Genomic DNA, 12,682 nt, shown 5'->3' on the forward strand with positions numbered 1-12,682 from the left:
CTGCAACTTTGTTACAAGGAGCAGATTTAAAGACCCCTGCAATTCCCCGCAAGAAGCGTGAGACTTGCAACACTGCACCCGGCGACCCAGACTCGACTGGTGGAGAACAACCAACTCAGGGAGGACCCTCCGGCGACTCTACGACTGTGAGTAACCAAAGTTGTCCCCCCTGAGCCCCCACAGCGACGCCTGCAGAGGGAATCCCCAGGCTCCCCCTGACCGCGACTGTCTGAACTCCATTTCCCGACGGCTGGAAAAGGCCCTGCACCCGCAGCCCCCAGCCCCTAAAGAAACGGAACTTCTGTGCAGGAGTGACCCCCAGGAGGCCCTCTCCCTTGCCCAGGTGGTGGCTACCCCGAGGAGCCCCCCCCTTGCCTGCCTGCATCGCTGAAGAGACCCCTTGGTCTCCCATTGAAACCTGAAGGAAACCCGACGCGTGTTTGCACACTGCACCCGGCCGCCCCCGCGCTGCTGAGGGTGTACTTTCTGTGCTACTTTGTGTCCCCCCCCGGTGCCCTACAAAACCACCCTGGTCTGCCCTCCGAAGACGCAGGTACTTACCTGCTGGCAGACTGGAACCGGGGCACCCCCTTCTCTCCATTATAGCCTATGTGTTTTGGGCACCTCTTTGACCTTTGCACCTGACCGGCCCTGAGCTGCTGGTGTGATAACTTTGGGGTTGCTCTGAACCCCCAACGGTGGGCTACCTTGGACCAAAAACTGAGAACTGTAAGTGACTTACTTACCTGTGAAAACTAACAATAACTTACCTCCCCAAGGAACTGTGAAAATTGCACTAAGTGTCCACTTTTAAAACAGCTTATTGTGTTTTATGACAAAAGTATTCATGCTAATGTAATGATTCAAAGTTCCTAGAGTACTTACCTGCAATACCTTCCAAACAAGCTATTACATGTGAAATTTGAACCTGTGGTTCTTAAAATAAACTAAGAAAATATATTTTTCTATAACAAAACCTATTGGCTGGATATGTCTCTGAGTGTGTGTACCTCATTTATTGTCTATGTGTATGTGCAACAAATGCTTAACACTACTCCTTGGATAAGCCTTCTGCTCGACCACACTACCACAAAATAGAGCATTAGTATTATCTCTTTTTACCACTATTTTACCTCTAAGGGGAACCCTTGGACTCTGTGCATGCTATTCCTTACTTTGAAATAGCACATACAGAGCCAACTTCCTACACCAAGGTTATGTGTAACAGATGCGCGAAGAGATAAAAGAATATTTTGAGCTGAACGAAGGGTCGGTGTCATCCACAGGTACTTTGTGGGCGGCAAGTAAGGCGGTGCTAAGAGGTAGGGCCAAACACCTGATACAGATCCAAGAACATACTCGAACCCAACATATCGAAAAGTTGGAGTTATGAGTCAAAGCCCTGGAAAATGATAATGAACTAAGCCCGACATACAAAACGATAAGACAAATAAGCTTACTCCGAGAGGAAATAAGAGACCAATCCCTAGAATCTGCTAAATACATATGGAGAGCTAGCACTGCAAAAATCTACGGCTGGGGTGATAAGACCGGTAAAATGCTACATTGGCTGGTATCTCACCACCAGGCCTCCAGGATAGTCCCCGAAATTCGAGATAGGGAGGGAAACACTGTTGTTAAACATGCAGAAATCGCAAATGCCTTTGCCACATACTACCAAACTCTTTATCAAGCGTCGGGACGGGTCAACATGAGTGTAGCCAGACAGTTACTGGACGAAACCCCCCCCTCCCGCGGCTGTCAGCGATAGAGGCAAAGGCCTTAGACGAACCTATCGACACAAAAGAAATCCAGATGGCCATTTCGGCCCTGGGCGCTGGGAAAACGCCAGGACCCGACGGATTCCACGCAGAATACTATAAGGTCTTAAGAGAGGAATTAACACCACACCTGTTGAACCTCTTCACAGAGGTTGATAGCAGTGGTGTCTTCCCCAGAGAAATGGATACAGCTACCATTGTGGTGCTCCCTAAGACCCAACCCCTCTCATTACTCTGTGCCGATTACAGACCGATCTCACTTATCAATACAGAGATAAAGAAATTTGCAACCATCCTTGCCACCCATCTTAAAAAGACTCTTCCCCAACTTATAAACCCAGATCAATGTGGCTTTATGGCCACTCGCAGTACCCGGCATTGCATCTGCCGGCTGCACATAGCATTATCTGAACGCGGCCGCTTGACCCGGGACCTTGCCCTTTTACTCATTGACTTCAAAAAAGCCTTTGACTCTGTTGATTGGGGTTTTCTCCGATTGGTACTCCGACGCACGGGCCTGGGCCCTAGATTCTGCCGCTTGGTTCAGGCACTATACATCAACCCCACTGCCCGGGTGCAGGTCAACGGTTCTCTGTCGTCAACCCTAGAGATTCACAGGGGCACACAACAGGGTTGTCCTCTATCCCCCCTTCTATTCACCTTAGCCATTGAACCCCTGGCGCAGATGGTGAGATCCGACCCAATATACAGCGGCTGGCGATGGAAGCACTCCCAAGATGACAGAATAGCGCTTTATGCGGACAATGTCTTGCTATACATGGAAGAACCTAGTGTAACGGGCCCGAGATGCCTCAGACTGCTGGAACGCTATGAAGTAACTTCGGGTCTGAAAATGAACCCTGCTAAATACATACTAATTCCGCTTGCACACTCACGAGATTGCTTTGATTGGCAGGAGCACATACCATTGCGTAGACTAAGCTTTAAATATCCTGGACATCTGGGTATCACTACTGCCAGAACTAACATGGGCAAAAAATTGGACTCCCTTGCTGTCACGCATAAAAACCGATCTCCAGAAATGGCACATTTTACCATTAAACGTAATGGGCCGAGTGGCTCTATACAAGATGATGATCCTGCCGAGGCTCCTCTACACCTTTCAAAACTTCCCCCTACCCATCCCCCGCTCATGGTTCAAGGCCCTTGAAAGAGCCACAGGGATATTCTTCTGGAAGGGTACCAGACACCGTGTAGCGGCCCATCATTGCCGAAGAGGGATTTACGATGGAGGTCTGGGTGCCTCCGACCCCTACCTTTACTATCTAGCCTTCTAATTAATAGTGATACACGACTGGTTTAATGGGAGATGGGGGAGACCCAGCCTACCGAGTATAATTGGAGATCCTAGGGTTTTCTCGCCTTCTAGACATAATGTACGGGAACCCCCTGCCCCGAGAAATGGGAGAAGTTACCAAAGTGATTTTTCAGGCATGGCGAGCTGCCCTGAGATACACTCACTGGAACACCACTGTTACACACCAAACACCACTGTGGAGAGGGAAATGGCTAAGCGCAACTGCAGCTCTGGAAGGATTCCGGGAATGGGATCTGGTGGGCATCTCCCTGGTTGGAGACGTATGGGCAGGGGACTCCATGAAATCTTTTCAAGACTTAAGGAGGGATTTTCAACTAGCCCCAACACAATTCTTCCGATATCTCCAACTCAGACATGCTTTAAAAACCCACATACCGGCAGCAAGTTCTCTACCAGACTTTAACCCGCTAGAAGCCAAATTACTCATGGGGAACCTGGTAGGGAAAGGGGTTTCCCAAATCTACAAAACACTAATCAACAATGCCCCTGGGGACGTGAACCTCATTAGATCCAGATGGGAAACATGGTTGGGTGCCCTAGAAGACACCGAATGGAGGGAAGCTCTGATGGCACCCAGGTCCTTAGCAGTATCGGCCAGGCTCTGCACAGTGCAATTCTATTACTTACACAGTGCGTACTTATCTCCTGCTAGGCTACACCGTGCAGGTCTACGACCCTCAGCCCAATACCCAAGATGCTTGCTCGAACCCGCAGATTTTTTCCACATGGTCTGGTCATGTCGAGTGGTCCAGTCCTACTGGGACTCAGTATTTCGTGTGCTGGAGAAAGTCTTGAATGGTGAAATACAAAGATCCGCCAAACTGGCCCTACTGGGTGTGTTGGAGGGCATGAGAGGAATACGGGCTCATCGAGCTCTGGTGGCCACAGCCCTGCTGATAGCTAAAAGGGACATAGCAGCAACAAGCTCCCCTGAGGGCCCAAAGCTCTATAAATGGAAGAAAGGGGTAGACTGGACCGTGACCCAAGACTCTAGAGGGTGCCCGGGGAAGGATAAGTTACTTACCTGTAAATCCTAGTTCTCTTCCAGGGGTATCCTCATCAAAGTCATAAACATTGAATATTGCCGCCCTTGTGCGGGGACCCCGCAGCATATATCAAATATACACATATTATACATGTGTAATAAATAATCATGCAGACTATCATGTTAAAAACAGGCTAAAAATGCTTTATTTCTATGAAGTTTTTTTTTTTCTTTTCTTTTTTTTATATTAAATACTACAATAGAGCATAAATATGTGCCCAAGCTCCTAAAACTAGGATTAGTGAAGTGAGCAGTAGCAAACTCTGGAGAGAAAATAGAAAAAACTGCATTGAAAAACACTGAAGCATTCTTAGCCAATAGGCTGCATGCAGGTTAACACAGGAGAACCATAAAAACTTTGGCACCGTGCCTTTAAGACCCTGAGCACCTCCAGTATCCCACCATGCCTCAGGGGTGAAGGAAAGGTGACAGTTGGTTCACAGTTAGGTCAGTTCTTTTTACGGTGACAATTTTCATAACTGATTCAAAACACAGTCTGTCCTGCACTTCTAGGAGACGTGCGTCCGGGGAGGAGGGTGGGTTGTTTATGACTTTGATGAGGATACCCCTGGAAGAGAACTAGGATTTACAGGTAAGTAACTTATCCTTCTCTTCCAGGGGATCCTCATCAATAGTCATAAACATTGAATAGATTAGCAAGCCCATCCCTAAACCCAGCGGACTGTCCGATAGAAGTGCAGGAATAGATAGGTATTACGCAAATAGATTTCTTAGAGAGGTCTGCCCCACTTGGGCATCCGCTCTTGCATCTGAGTCTAAACAATAATGTCTTGTAAACGTATGGACAGACTTCCATGTAGCAGCCTTACAAATCTCAGATATTGGAACATTGTTAAGGAGAGCAGCAGTAGCCGCTTTACCCCTTGTGGAATGCGCTCTAGGCCGCGCTAGTAATTGTTTATTAGCTAGCTGGTAAGTATTAACAATACAAGAAACTATCCATCTTGATATTGTTCGCTTAGATGCTGCCTCTCCTGTCCTTAAATGACCATAGTTTACAAACAAGCAGTTAGAGTGTCTAATCGATTTTGTCTTGTCCAGATAAAATTTTAGCACTCTTTTCAAGTCTAATGAGTGCAATGCTTTCTCTGCCGGAGTCTCTGGATTGGGAAAGAACGTCAGTAAAGTAATGGTCTGATTAATATGGAATTCTGACACCACCTTCGGAAGGAAAGATGGGTGAGTTCGTAGAACCACTCTATTGTCATGAAAAACCGTGTACGGTTCTTTTGCCGACAAGGCCTGGATTTCACTGACCCTCCTCGCTGAAGTAATGGCCACTAGAAAAGCCACCTTCCACGTAAGGTGTTGTAAAGAGGCCTTATGGATAGGCTCGAAAGGAGGGCCCATAAGTTTTGCCAGGACTATGTTCAGTTCCCACGGAGGAGAAGGCCTCCGAATTGGCGGAAAAACTTTCTTCAAACCTTCTAAGAAATCCTTGACTACAGGTTTTGTAAAGAAGGATTCCTGAGAAGGCGATTTGCGATAGGCAGTAATAGCAGACAAATGTACCTTAATAGATGATACCTGCAGACCTGACTTCGCTAGATGAAGCAAATAGGATAGTAGGACATCCTCCTGCGCCTGTATGGGATTATATAGGATAGTATGACATCCTCCTGCGCCTGTATGGGATTATGACCTTGCTGACAGCACCATATGTAGAATCTCTTCCACTTAAAAGCGTAGGAACACCGCGTGGAAGGTCGTTTGGACTCTTTTAAGATGCTCATGCACTCCTGTGAGAGCCCTAGGTGCCCATACTGCAGGAATTCAGGAGCCATGCTGTTAAGCTCAAAGAGGGTAAGTTGGGATCCTGCCCTCCATTCTGCTCAGAAGCTCCGGTCTGCACGGCAGCCTCCTGTGAGGTTCTTCCGACAGGTTGAGGAGATCCGTGTACCAGAATTGTCGGGGCCATTGCGGCGCTATAAGAATCATTCTGGTCCTGGATCTGTAAAGTTTGCTGATCACTGCCGGAATGAGGGGAATCGGCGGAAAAGCGTAAAGAAATATCCCTGACCAGTCGATCAACAGGGCATTCCCTCGAGATCCCGGATGGTAGAACCTGGATGCGAAGTCTGGGCATTTCTTGTTTACTTCGTCTGCGAAGAGGTCCAGTTGGGGCCGACCCCATTGCGCGAAGATGTATTCTGCGACTTCGCCGTGCAGGACCCAATCGTGAACGTCCTCCAGGTGTCTGCTTAGAAAGTCTGCTTCCACGTTCTGCTGACCTGGCAGGTGAACTGCTGTAATTGACATTCCTCTGGCCAGGAGCCAATGCCATATCGCTTGGGACTCTCGCGATAGGGGTAGGGACCTCGTTCCCCCCTGTTTGTTCAAGTAATACATCGTGGTTGTATTGTCCGTCTGTATCAAGAGAGTTTTCCCCTGAATTAGCGGTATGAAAGACTTGAGAGCGAGATGGACCGCTCTGAGTTCTAGCAGATTGATGTGGTACTGCTTTTCCTTGTCTGACCACAGACCCTGCGCTTGAAAAGGACCCAGATGAGCCCCCCCATCCCTGAAGAGATGCATCCGTTACTAGGGTGTCGGATGGAAGCACCTGGTGAAACGGAGCACCCACTGACAGGTGAGGTCTGTGCATCCACCATCTCAATGACTGAAGTGCTACCTCCGGTAGCCGCACCGTGTCCTCCCAGCGACCTGTTCTTTGGCTCCAGTTGGTCTCCAATGCCTCTTGGAGGGGTCTCATGTGGAGTCTGGCATTTGGGACAATAAAAATGCACAATGCCATGGAGCCTAGTAGTGATGTCACCTGACGTGCCGTAGGTGCACTGGTTCTCAACAAGTCCTGGCACTTCTTGTTTATTGAGGATAGTCGTTCCTCCGAAGGATACACTTTTTGTATTTCTGTGTTTATGATAGCTCCTAGGTAGTGAAGATTCTGCGTTGGAGTCAATGTTGACTTCTGGTAATTGACCTGAAGACCTAGGGCTTCGCAAACTCTTAGTACAATGTCCCGATGGCTTCTCGCCTGCTCCGGAGAAGAAGCCTTTAGTAGCCAGTCGTCTAGATATGGATATATGTATATCCTTTGTCTTCGGAGATGCGCCGCCACCACTGCCATACATTTCGAGAAAACTCTTGGGGCAGATTTCAGGCCAAAGGGTAGAACTCTGAACTGGTAATGCTGTAACGCTACTTGGAAGCGCAGGAATTTCCGATGCTTTGGAGCTATTGGGATGTGAAAGTACGCATCCTGCAGGTCTATGGAGCACATCCAGTCTCCCTGATGCAGTTGAGGGAAAATCTGGTGAAGCGCTAGCATTCTGAACCTCTGCTTCCTTATGTATTTGTTCAGCAGCCGCAGATCCAGAATTGGCCTGAAAACGCCCTCTCGACCCTTCTTTGCCACTAGAAAGTAACGGGAGTAGACCCCCTGTCCTCTTTGTGCAGGTGGAACCTTTTCTATGGCGTTCTTTCTCAGGAGGGCGAGAGCCTCCTTGCGTAGCAAGCTGAGGTGAGATGGATTGTCTCTGGTTGGTGGCAAGCGTGGTGGAGGCTGTTTGAAAAGAAGAGAATAGCCATGTTCGACAATATTGAGCACCCATTTGTCTCTTGTGATAGAGTGCCACTCGTGAAGATAAGCCGTAATACTTCCCCCCACCGGAGTGGTGCACAGTGTCGAGGGAAGCAAGATCTCATTGCTTGGTGGGTGCTTTCGGAGTGGACTGTTGAGGTCTGCTTGACCCTCGCTCCCTTGTGTTTCTTCGTTGAAAGAGAGGGCGTCCCTGTCGCTGTTGTGACCTTTGCGACCAATGAGGGGTTTGAACCCTCTGCTGGAAAGGGCGCCTATCATACGGCCTGTACCTCCGCCTGAAATCTTTCTTTCTTTCGAGGCCCACCGCCTTCAAGGTATCCACCTCGGTCTTCATGCGGGCCATCTCTTCGTCTGCATGGGCACCAAATAGAGAGCTCCCGGCAAATGGGAGATTCAGGATGCGTTGCTGTGCTTCCTGTTTCAAGCCTGTGAGCCTCAGCCAGGAAGATCTCCTCGCACAGATACCATGTGCATACCCATGAGCAGCCAAATCCGCCCCATCCGCTGCTGCGTTGATAACCTGGTTGGATACCAGGCATCCTTCTTGTAGTATCTCCTGGAAATCTTGCCTGTCTTCTCTGGGCAATTTTTCCGTAAATCTACTGAGGGAATCCCACAGAGAACGATCGTACCTGCCCAGGAGCGCAGACGCACTGGAGACCTTCATTGCTGAAGCCGCCGTCCCGCATATCTTTCTCCCTAGAGAGTCTAAATGCCTGCTCGATTTATCCGGGGGTACCGTGGATGAAGAAGCCACCGAGTGGGTCTTTCGGGCGGCAGCTATGATCACCGAGTCCGGTGGCGGATCTTTTCTAAGGAATAAAGGGTCCTGTTCTGGAGCCTTGTATTTCTTGAGAATCCTATCCGGTGCAGACTTAAGCGAGGCTGGGGCCAGAAAAGTGTCCATAGTTGGCTGCAGCAAGCCAGGCACCAGAGGCAGCAACTTTTTCGACGCTGATCTCTGTTGTAGAGTCTCAAAGATAATCGATGAGGAGGTAGATGGTTCTGGAACCTCAATGTTGAGTTTCTGTGCTCCTCTTAGCAACACCTCGTTGAATGTGGTAATATCATCCACCGGTGAGACTCTAGCAGGTGGTGAATCTGTAAGGGTGGGTGAGTAACGCCCGACAGAAGAACCTGATGAAGACCAAGAGGGTGATCATCTTCTTGACCGCGACCTGGATCTCCATTGAGAGCGAGATCTGCTGCGAGACGCTGTAGCAGAGCGTCTAGGCCTCGCGGTCGGTTGGCGAGGAGCTGAACGAGCCCGTTCTGCCCTGGCTGTCGGTGATGGCGTTCTTGGCAGGGAGGCAGTAGGTGAATACATTCGCGAATACTGCGAATCTGGGGATGCCGCTGGTCTGTTGAGGCTCTCCAGCCATCTCGGAGATAGATTGATGGGCGAGACATGCCCAGATGATGCCGCTCTAGACCGAGAAGAGACGCTCGGTATGGAGACCACTGGAGATGGTGCCTTGTCTGGCGTGGGGCGATGCTCTGCTCCCTGTGGGACAGGTAAAACCTGCATCGACGTCGATGGCTGTTTCGACGTCAAGGGGCGCCCAGCCGTTTGTTCCTGTCTCGCCGTTGAGTGCCTCGACGATGAATGTCTTGACGTCGAACGACGTTCCTTGGACCTCGACCTGCTCGCCGTCGTGTGCCTCGACGTGGAGCGATGGGAGGTTGACGGCGGATGTTTCTCGTGCCGTCGTGGTGATGACGATCGGCGGGCTGCCGTCGACGGAGACCTGCCCCTGCTCTGATGTCCCTTCGACGCCGTTCCCTTCGACGTCGGGTGTGTCGCCGTCGACTGCGATCTATGCCGGTGAGACGGTGGTAGCGACGACGTCGACGGTGAACAAACAGGTATTTTCCTACCTGTCGACGTCGACCGGGCCATTCTCTCCTGAGAATGGCCTTCTGGATGTCTGGGAAGTGAGGAGGACGATGTTCTTTTCCTCTCCTGAAGCCCATGAAGCCGGATCTTCTCTCTGTCTTTCAGAGTCCTCCTAGACATGTTCTTGCAGTACTTACAAGTGTCAGGGCAGTGACTCTGAGGCAGGCACACTATGCACAGAGAGTGGGGATCTGACTGGGCCTTCTTCCCACAAGCAGGGCATTTGACAAAAAGAGAAGGCATTTTTCTGTCAGAAAAAAACCTTCCTAGCTCAGACAAAGATGTTATTTGTCGAGTGAAAAATGAAAAACGCTTTTTTAAATAATTTTTCTGAGAAAAAACTCAGAAAAACTGAGAGCTCAATGCTCCAGGATCCTCTCAGAAGAAGCCGGAAAAAAGAACTGACCTAACTGTAAACCAACTGTCACCTTTCCTTCACCCCTGAGGCATGGTGGGATACTGGAGGTGCTCAGGGTCTTAAAGGCACGGTGCCAAAGTTTTTATGGTTCTCCTGTGTTAACCTGCATGCAGCCTATTGGCTAAGAATGCTTCAGTGTTTCTCAATGCAGTTTTTTCTATTTTCTCTCCAGAGTTTGCTACTGCTCACTTCACTAATCCTAGTTTTAGGAGCTTGGGCACATATTTATGCTCTATTGTAGTATTTAATATAAAAATAAAAAAACTAAAAAAAAAAAACTTCATAGAAATAAAGCATTTTTAGCCTGTTTTTAACATGATAGTCTGCATGATTATTTATTACACATGTATAATATGTGTATATTTGATATATGCTCCGGGGTCCCCGCACAAGGGCGGGAATATTCAATGTTTATGACTATTGATGAGGATCCCCTGGAAGAGAAGTTTGAAAAGATATGGGGAAGATGGATAGACTTACTGCCATAATAGAAGACTGGAACCTGGCCGAGACGGCAGCACTGGTAATAAGGCAATGGTCCAACCCCACAGTTCTAGTCTTTGTTTTCACACTTGGTATCTGTTTGGAATATACAAATGTCCTTAACTCTGTGTGCAATGTTAAATGGAATAGAACTGTAAATGCTCCCTGCTTGACCTATTACAGTTCTTTGTTCCTTGTTGCTGTTTTACTATTTTTCTGGAAAACAGTAAAATATGTTTATAAAAAAAAAAATTGGTTGTTCGTGACTTTGATCACCCCACAGTTGGCATACTGAGGGCCCCATGTAAGCCCCTAGTATATGGTACCTAGGTAGCCACAGCATTGGGGGACCAGGGGTTCCCCATGGGCTGCAGCATGTATTATGCCACCCATGAGAGCCCCTGCAAAATGTGTCTGCAGGCCTGCCATTGCAGCCTGCGTGAAAAGTGCATGCACCCTTTCACTGCAGGTCACTGCAAGTCATCCCTGTAAGGAAATGCCTTCCTTGGCGTGGTTAACCCTTGACTTTTTGCCTTTTGTTTATGCCAGTTACGATTGAAAGTGTGCTGGGACCCTGCTAACTAGGCCCCAGCACCAGTGTTCTTTCCATAAACTGTACCTTTGTTCCCACAATTGGCACAGCCCTGGCACACAGATAAGTCTCTTGTAAAAGGTACCCCTGGTACCAAGGGCCCTGTGGCCAGGGAAGGTCTCCAAGGGCTGCAGTATGGATTAAGCTACCCTGGGGACCCCTCACTCAGCACAGACACTGCTTGCCAGCTTGTGTGTGCTGGTGAGGAGAAAATGACTAAGTCGACATGGCACTCCCCTCAGAGTGCCATGCCCACCTCTCATTACCTTTGGCATAGGTAAGTCACCCCTCTAGCAGGCCTTACAGCCCAAAGGCAGGGTGCACCGTACCAGAGGTGAGTGCACAAGTGTATGGGCACTATGCCCTTACAGTGTCTAAGCAAAACCTGAGACTTTCTAAGTGCAGGGTAGCCATAAAGAGTATATGGTCTGGGAGTTTGTCAAATACGAACTCCACAGTTCCATAATGGCTACAGTGAAATCTGGGAAGTTTGGTATCAAACTTCTCAGCACAATAAATGCACACTGATGCCAGTGTGGGATTTATTGTAAAATACACACAGAGGGCATCTTAGAGATGCCCCCTGAATACCAGTCTGAATCCTAGTGCTAGGCTGACCAGTTTAAGCCAGCCTGCCATAACCAGATGAGTTTCTGGCCACATGAGGTGAGTGCCTTTTTCACTCTGTGGCCAGGAACAAAGCCTGTACTGGGTGGAGGTGCTTCTCAACTCCCCCTGCAGAAACTGTTAACACCTGGCGGTGAGCATCAAAGGCTCATGCCTTTTGTTACAGCACCCCAGGGCATCCCAGCTAGTGGAGCTGCCCGCCCTTCCGGCCACTGCCCCCACTTTTGGCGGCAAGGCTGGAGGAGATAATTAGGAAAACAAGGAGGAGTCACCCACCAGTCAGGACAGCACTTAAGTTGCCCTGAGCGGAGGTGACCCCTGCCTTTAGAAATCATCCATCTTGAGTTTGGAGGATTCCCCCAATAGGAATAGGGATGTGCCCACCTCCCCTATGGGACGAGGCACAAAGAGGATGTAGCCACCCTCAAGGAGCTTAGCCATTGGCTACTGCCCCTGACCTAAACACACCCCTACATTTAGTATTTAGAGGCAACCCTGAAGCTAAGAAATCAGATTCCTGCAACCTACGACAAGGACTGCTGACCTGAAAGCCCTGCAGGGACGACAACTGACTTGGCCCCAGCCCTACCGGCCTGTCTCTAGACTCAAAGAACCTGCACAGCGACGCATCCGACAGGTACCAGCGACCTCTGAGGACTCAGAGGACTGCCCTGAACCCGATGGACCAAGAAACTCCAGAGAACTGCGGCACTGTTCAAAAACTGGAACAACTTTGCAACTTTAAAGCAACTTTTAAAGAACTCACTCGTCCTGCCTGAAGCGTGAGACTTCACCCTCTGCACCAGACACCCCCGGCTCGAGTTCAAGAGAACCAACACTGCAGAGAGGACTCCCAGGCGACGACGACGTGAGTACCCAGAGTCAACACCGCTGCACCCTCAAAGCAAAGCCTGCAG

General features: G+C 49.2%; 1 protein-coding gene across 1 annotated transcript in view; it reads right to left on the reverse strand.

Annotated features, from left to right (window-relative positions):
- HSPA4 (heat shock protein family A (Hsp70) member 4) overlaps positions 1-12,682 on the reverse strand; it is a 506,168-nt gene that overhangs the window by 62,609 nt on the left and 430,877 nt on the right. The gene's annotated exons all lie outside the window — the stretch shown is intronic.

This window comes from Pleurodeles waltl, chromosome 7, assembly GCF_031143425.1.
Source record: "Pleurodeles waltl isolate 20211129_DDA chromosome 7, aPleWal1.hap1.20221129, whole genome shotgun sequence".
NCBI classification, from domain to species: Eukaryota; Metazoa; Chordata; class Amphibia; order Caudata; family Salamandridae; genus Pleurodeles; species Pleurodeles waltl.